An 8,114-nucleotide genomic window follows, 5' to 3' on the forward strand; every position below is an offset into this window, starting at 1 on the left:
AGAGTGTAGGCACACAAGTGGGGACTCCAGTGTGATGTGCTTCCTCTTCATGGGCTGCCTGCATCTATTGGGTAGAGAAGGGACAGACCTGGCTGCATTGAGGGGGCAAAACTCACTCATTTGCACAGACATTGAATCTGCCTGAAGTTTTTTCTTGGGTTTCTGCCACACTCTTACTCTGGATGGGGATGGTTTTCCTGCTCAGGACCAGTGCTGGCCCTGCCATCTGCAGGTAGTTATGTGTCAGAGTCTTGGTATCTGATGTAGCACTACAGGCTTTTATTTGGCTATAACAAATTCAAGAACCTTCCCTGAACTGGATTAGGCAATGTGGAGATGTCCAAGAGGCTGCTCTTATTACAGTCAGTAATGGAGATATTGTAAATACAGTTGGTGGAGAAGAGAGAAACCTACCTCTCCTTATGGAATGTCTTTTTTTTTTTTCCAGTGAAAGCTGTGTGGGCTGCTTAGAAAATACTAATGGCCAGTAAAAAGATTCAGTGGTCCTAAATATAGGCATCTGCTCTTATTTCCATTTCCCCAAGAAAATCTCCCTACACTTAAAAATGATGCACCCAGATGTTCCTTGACTCCCACAGTTTACTGATGAAACACACTGATTGCTACCTGACAGCTGAAAGAGCTGGGTGGGTGAGGAGAGAAACAGTGGGGCTGGGGGACAAGGATGAAGACTGCCCACAGAGGCATGTTAGGGAACTGAGCTCCCTTCATCCTCTGGACTGCAAACAAAGAAGGAGATACTTTGGCTGACTCAGCTGAAACCCTTCACTCAACAGGGGTATGGAGATCCCTCCCTGTCCTTGTGTGGGTGTTCTCCTGAAACCAGGACATGGAAAAGTGATTCTTGGACCTAATACTTTTTTTTTTTTTGAGAAAATACCATCCTGGAAATGAGTTTCCTTCCCCAGTGGAGGAAAGGAACATCAGGGATTGCTTCAGTCTGTTTCAAAGTTGACTCCCCTGGAGGCGCAGGGACTTGTCAAGAGCTCCCTGTGCTGCTGAGCTGGGCCGGGCTCCTGGGCCCAACGGGAGCTCCAGACAAGCGGGCAGCGCTGCAGAGAGACAGCTCTGCCCAGGAGCAGCTCCTCTGCACAGCGCAGCAGGGCTGGGGGCACTGCCTGCAGGGGACAAGGGTGGCTGAGAGAAGGGAGGGAGATGTTAAAGGCAGTGTGGCGGGGGGATGCTGAGAGCTCAGTGTGGGAGAAATCTTCACAGCCCTGAACAGGGTAAGTCTCCGGCTGCAGGGCAGCACAGCTGTTGTTCCTGGTGCCATCTCCAGATTTGTTGGCAAATCCTGCAGCCTAGGAGACCTTTCAAGAGAACTCTCAGAGTTTTTTGAATAAGAGGAGAATGACAAATTCCAGAGCAGGTATTACCCACCAAAGCTGTCAGAGGGACAGGACATGAAGGTTCCTTCTCACAGGGCTGGCTGCAGGCTGTGGAGCTGTGGTGCAGGCAGGGGTGGCCAGGGCTGTGGTGCAGAGCAGGGTCCCTGCTGTGCCCCAGGGGCTGTGTGCTGGGGCAGGGCCTCTGCTGCCTGCCAGGCTCAGCACTCAGCCTGCCCAGGGAGCTGCCCAGGAAACTATGGGGAGAATCTGTGGGTGGAAGGAACAGAGCAGGGGCCTACTATTGCCCAGAAGCTGCTTCCTGGGGCAGGCAGCTCACTGCTCCACAGCACCCACAAGATAACTCAGGGGGTGATTCTTGACAGAGAAGACCAACTCCTGCATTACCTGCAGGGAAGGCACTGTCTGGGGTCTCTGCTTTCACTTTCCTGCACTGAAGTGCAGTCAGGGGAATGCTAATGAAGTTGTCAGGTTGTGTCAGTCACTGAGGTTGTTAGACCATTACATTCAAAGAGATCGGTAGGTCTGTGAGGAACCTCACAATTTTCCTCCACTCTTTTAACCTGCATACATCACCAACAGTACCTTCATTTTTTCCCAAGGTTTGTTGGATGTCCTGCTCAGCACCTAAAATAGGGAGATGCCTCTGGCCACTGGGCACCTGAGATCTATCCCCAGTGCTTTTTAGCAGATGCTGTAGGTCAGTACTGATTCTGGTTGAGCCCACAGAGGATCTGTCTGGTCCCTGTGCACCTTTAGGAAGTAAAACTGAAAACTCGAGGCAAAAGAACATCTTCCCCAAAGGGAAGAAGCAGCCTGTCTTGCTGAGGAGGTTTCAATGAAATGGAATATATAGGTATTGCTCAGAGAATCCTCTCTAACTTGTTCTGTGTCTTCTCCACCACTGACAGCCAACCATGCCCTGAGGAAGCATATGTCCAACAGCAGCTTCCCCACTGAGTTCCTCCTCCTGCCATTCGCAGGTACACGCGAGCTGCAGCTCCTGCACTTCGGGCTCTTCCTGGGCATCTACCTGGCTGCTCTCCTGGGCAACAGCCTCATCATCACTGCCGTAGCCTGTGACCACCACCTCCATGCCCCCATGTACTTCTTCCTCCTCAACCTCGCCCTCCTCGACCTGGGCTCCATCTCCACCACTCTCCCCAAAGCCATGGCCAATTCCCTCTGGGACACAACGGCCATCTCCTATGCAGGTTGCACTACCCAGGTCTTTTTCTTTGTTCTGTTTGTAGCAGCAGAGTTTTCTCTTCTCACCATCATGGCTTATGACCGCTATGTTGCCATCTGCAAACCCCTGCACTATGGGACAATAATGGACAGCAGAACTTGTGTCAACATGGCAGCAGCTGCCTGGGGCAGCACTTTTCTCTATGCTGTGCTGCACACTGCCAATACTTTTTCCATCCCCCTCTGCCAAGGCAATGTCCTGGACCAGTTCTTCTGTGAAGTTCCCCAGATCCTCTAGCTCTCCTGCTCTGATGCCTACCTCAGAGAAGCTGGGCTTCTTGTGGTTAGTGCTGCTTTAGCCTTTGGGTTTTTTGTTTTCATTCTTTTCTCCTATGTGCAGATCTTCAGGGCTGTGCTGAGGGTCCCATCACAGCAGGGCCGGCAAAAAGCCTTTTCCACATGCCTCCCTCACCTGGCTGTGGTCTTCCTATTCATCATCACTGACATATTTGCCTACCTGAAGCCTCCCTCCATGTCCTCCTCATCCCTGAATGTTTTGCTGGCAGTTTTGTACTCGGTGGTGCCTCCAGCAGTGAACCCCCTCATCTACAGCATGAGGAATCAGGAGCTAAAAGATTCATTGTGGAAATTGATGACTGGATGATTTTCAGAATGAATAAACTGCATGTTATCTTTTGCGTATTACTCATAAAGTAAATCATTATAGGTCCAGATTTATTATTATTATTATCATCTTATTCTGGTGTGTGTATATTTCTTCTTTATTTTCTTTACTTCCTATAGTGTTTTCTGCAAAGAATTTTTATTCTTCATCCCCTTCTATTTAATCTTTTCCTGTTTTGTTTGATTCACAGGCTTGGTGTAAATGAAGAACCAGGCTCTCTTTGTATCTAAAAATATGAACCCTGCAGAGACTTGCTTGCCTGAGATCCTCCCTCAGAGACTTGTAGTAGAGCTGCAGAGACACTTGATGTGTTCAGAGGTGGAGGGGAGAAGAGTCCTGGCACAGCAGCACTGCCAGGGAGCCAAACAGCTCGGTCTTTCCCAAGCTGCTATCCCTTACATCTCCCACGCTCTCCTTCAGAGCCCTTGTGTTCCTGTGATGACTGCTCTGGTTACTTGCTCACCATTCTATTGTGGGGAAGGTGGATCGGTGGGGTTTATCTCCTGCAGATGGCAGCAGCAGGGACACTGCCACTCACCCCCACTTCATTTCCTGCTTGTGTGCCATCCCAGCCGGGGCTGTTCTGCTGGGCTGGGCTGGGTGGGGGAGAGGACAGGGAGGTGTGGAGAGCTGGGGAGGGGCTGAGCTGGGCTGGCCTCCTGGGAGAGACAGGAAGGACCAGCAGAGCAGGGTCTGGGCTGGGCCCTTCTTCTCTGGACACCCTGGGAGTTCCTGCTCCAGCGTAATTGTCCAAGAACAGCTCCTCACAAGTACCACTACCAGCAATGGGCTCTCCTTCCAGCTCACACAGTTTTTTATTCCTCCAGCTATGACACTAAATGGCTCCATCTGAAGTCCATGTTTGCCTTGTCCATATGAGACTGCCCATGTTGTGGGTGTGGTGAGATGAACCTGAATGAGCCCAAGTGCCATAAACTGTTTCCGCAGGGTGTCATCATGGGCAGTGGGACAGATAGAGTCTCAAGGTCACTTCTCCTTGGAAGTATGGTCCACTGGAAACCAGCTGAATAAAGCAATGTTAGTCATCATGACTTTCACGCCAACTCCTTCTCTGCAGAGATCTCAACATTTTCCGAAAATATATATTCAGCTCTTAATCACTTTTCCACACAGAGGTGGACATTCCCTTCATTCCCTGGAGTTTATAAAGGCTGCATGAGGAAATGTGACTCCGGACATGTGGGAAACCTTCTGAATGATGAGCTGGTTGGCAGGCAGAGGGATTGTGCAGGGCATCCCATGCACCCACTGCTCCTAGGGTGGGGGGAGGTGGGGGGGGAGGAAAGAGGCCTCCTGAGCACAACAGCTCCTTGTAGCCCTGTGGATGTTGGCTATGAGGTCACTTCTGTCCCAGCCCCTGGCTGGCCAACAGCAGGGAGGCAGAGCCTCTGAATCCATAAAGGCCATCAGAAAGCTGCCCCCAACAGGGTGACACATTTGGGGAGGTCAGGAGAAAGCTGGGAGAATGAAGGGGGCCGATTTGGTGCTGAGAAGAGGGTCTTGGCTAACAGAAAGAAAGATTTGGAAGAGGTAAGAGGGGTTCAGGTAAGGCTGATGCTTCTGCAACACTCACTGGGAAAATGTTCATTTCATGTCCTGGCAATTTTTCTAACCAGGAACCTGAAAACCTGATGGTACTCTAAATGCCATCTCACCCTGAAAGGAATCCACAAGTCTATTCCAGTCTAATGAGCAACCTCAAGTCCTACCTTTAACTTAAACCCCCAAACACCTGTTACCATTAATCTTAACCTATTCCCCTAGCTAATCCCTAGCCCTTACTCACTAGCATTTAAATTGCCAGGCTTAACACCAGCCCTCGCCCAATAACAAACCACATAATAAAACCCAATCAAAAATCTACCCCATACCTTAAATACTGTCTGTGTACTCAAATGGAACACCAAACCCTCTCTATTAGACTCTGCTCACTAAACCTGGAAGGCAAGATGTAATCCCTAAGCACTAACCACTTATTCCTCAAATCCCTCATTCCTGTTTTATTATCACAAAACTGAAGCAGTTTAGCCCCATGAGTCCTGCCCAGGACTGAGAGGTCCTGGAGCAGTCACTTGGTCTTGGAGGAGGCAGGGGAGGTGACATGGATGTGGTCAGGCCACATGACTCAAGGAGGAGATGGGTGGGGATGCTCTGCTGAGGTCAGCTGTGTCTCAGGACCTCAGGAGGCAGCAGGAGGCCCCCATGGCTGTGCAGGTGGGTGTCAGGGTATTTCTGTCTGAGGGCCTGATATGCCACCATCAGGCACATGGCTGGTGTATGCATATGACATTTTAGCCATCATAAGGAACTGAGGAGCCCCTGGCATGCTGCTAGTGTGAATCTTTATTTCAAAGTCATTCATGCCCTAGTACCTAACAGAGCTTGCACATAGGTCTGTCCAATCCATTGAGAAGCTGAAAGGCCATCAGGAGATGTGTGGCCTTTGAGGATGACAATGACCTTGCTTTTATCTTGTTAGGTGCTGGGCCCAAAGGACAGTGCCAGGTTTGGATGTCCTTATAGGGTGTCACATGTGCCTTAGAAACTCTGAATCCAGTAGGAAGCAAGTGGCTTTGGTGGGGACTGCAAGGTCACTTCTGCCTCTGGAGCTGAGAGACAAGCAGCAGGAACATGGCTGGCCAAGGCACTGGGAGGTCCCATCTTTCTGAAGTAGCTGCCAGGCCAGCCCTTGCCCCCTGGCTGGCAAATTGGCTTTTAGGCTCACATCTCCCAGTGTTTCTCACAGGCCAGCAGAAGGCACCTGGCTGGCATGGTGCTGGTGTGATGCCCTCTGCCTGAGTACCTATATGCTCATGAAGAAGCTGCCTTGGCTGTGAGTTGTCAAGCGTCTTGTGCCTGAGTACATGACTGGAGAGAAGCAGGAATGCAGCTTCGTTGTGTCTTTCTGAGGAGCTGAAAGGCCAGAGAGAAGTTCACATAGCTTGTAAGACCACGGTGATGTACCTTCTGTCTGCTCAGATGCAAGCAACAGATGATTGAGGCTGATGACTGAGTATGCCTTTGTAAATGGCAAAAGCTCCAAGATGATGGAGATTTTCTTGGTAATTGAAAGCAGCATGTGGGAGAAAAACTAGGGAGTGTAGAGACATCAATGAAGGACTGGAAAAGCCAAGCTGAGAGCAGGGTGGGAAAGCAAAATGGGTTTTTGCAGCCTACAGGGAAATGGGAACAGGTATGAGACATCATAGGACAGCCAGCAGTGGAGGTGGACAAGGGCACTGGCAAGGCAAAAGTTTGCCAGGAAAAGCAAGGTCTTGTCCCCTTGGTTATGGCAAGTCTCTCTGCCACCAAGGCCTAGGATGAGACGTGTTGTCTTCTTAGCACTGGGGCTTCAACTCCACTTTGCCCATCCTGAGGGAGGCCAGGAAGTGTCACACCAGTATATTTCACTTGGCACTGCATACACCATATCCCAGTGCCCGAGGAAGAGCCTAGAGCCCCCACATGAGGGACCGGAACTCTCTGCCCAGGCCTGGCAGCAGGGCTTGGCCTTTCTGCTTGATGAAAGAAACCCAGCATTTTCTCAGCCTCAGAGCCACCTGCACAGGGCCTTGGCCTACCTGTAGTCATGGCCTCTAATTATGTGCTCTAAGGAGTCCATGGGGCTTTGTCGGAAATGGCCCTTTGCAGGACCAGTCAGTGCTTTGAAGATCTTTGGGGTTTGGCTTCTGACTTTGGTTTTCTGAGAGATTTCATCAGTATCCTCTCAGAAGCTGAAGTTCATGGACCAACTACCAATTACCTCTTGGGGCTTACTAGAACACAAAAAGACCTGAGTTTCTCTGAAAGGGTGTATGGATAGGTAGAAGTATGACCCTGTAAGACCACCTTGCTCCTCACCTCCCCACCTCGCACCATTTCTCTCATTGATCCACTAGGATTTGCATCACTTCTCCTGACATCAGACTTCTCCACTGAAGTCTGCAGTTGCACCTTGGAGCATCTTTGTCCCAACTCCCTCCTGCTTTCCTTAGAGAACAGGCTGCATACAGGTAGAGTGAATGATTCTTAAGAATGATTCTTCATTGCAAGCAAACTAAAATAAAGTATGAGAAAGCTTATTAATCAATGAAACAAACTCCCTAATTTATGCTCACCTCCGACAAGAGATAATCTTATCAACATTTTTTTTTCAGTATGTAGATTTGAAGATCATGTAAAAAGATGGACCAGGTGTTGCCTAAAGACAGTATTAGAATATATAAAGCAAATGGAAGCTTTGATCTCTCTGAGGCTTAAAGCAGCAGCTAGGTCATAGCATTATAGAGTCATTGATTAATCAGATAAAGAATGATAGCATATTGAATTGATTTGGGTTGGAACAATTCTCTAAATCATCTAGTCCAATCCCCCTGCAATGATCAGTAAAATCTCTCAACATGTCAGGTTGCTGAAAGCCCTTTTTAACCTGACTTTCAACATGTCCAATGATGGGACATTCACAACTTATCTGGGAAACCTGTTTAAGAGTCTCACCACTCTCATCCAAAAATCTTTCTTCCTTGTATCCAATCTAAATCTACACCCTTTCAGTTCAAATACATAACCCTTTCTCCTGTCTATACAGACAATGATAATAATAATAATAGTAATATGTCTACTTTATAAGTTCCCCTGATTTACTGGAAGGGAGCAATATCGTGTGTCTGGAGCCTTCTCTTCTCCCGGTTGAACTGCAACACTCTCAGTCTTTCTTTGTAGAAGAGCTATTTCACCTCTTTGATCATTTTCATGGCCTTCCTCTTTAGCCACTCTAACATGTCTAAGTGTTTGTTGCACTGGGGCCCTGGAACTGCTGGGTCTCAGGAGAGCTGAGTCAAAGCAGGGAACCA

General features: G+C 49.0%; 1 pseudogene; it reads left to right on the top strand.

The window, feature by feature from the left end:
* The first annotated feature begins 2,538 nt into the window (after positions 1 to 2,538).
* On the top strand, positions 2,539 to 3,219 carry LOC118158878 (annotated as a pseudogene).
* Positions 3,220 to 8,114: the final 4,895 nt, after the last annotated feature.

This window comes from Oxyura jamaicensis, unplaced genomic scaffold (genome assembly GCF_011077185.1).
Source record: "Oxyura jamaicensis isolate SHBP4307 breed ruddy duck unplaced genomic scaffold, BPBGC_Ojam_1.0 oxyUn_random_OJ59827, whole genome shotgun sequence".
Lineage (NCBI taxonomy): Eukaryota > Metazoa > Chordata > Aves > Anseriformes > Anatidae > Oxyura > Oxyura jamaicensis.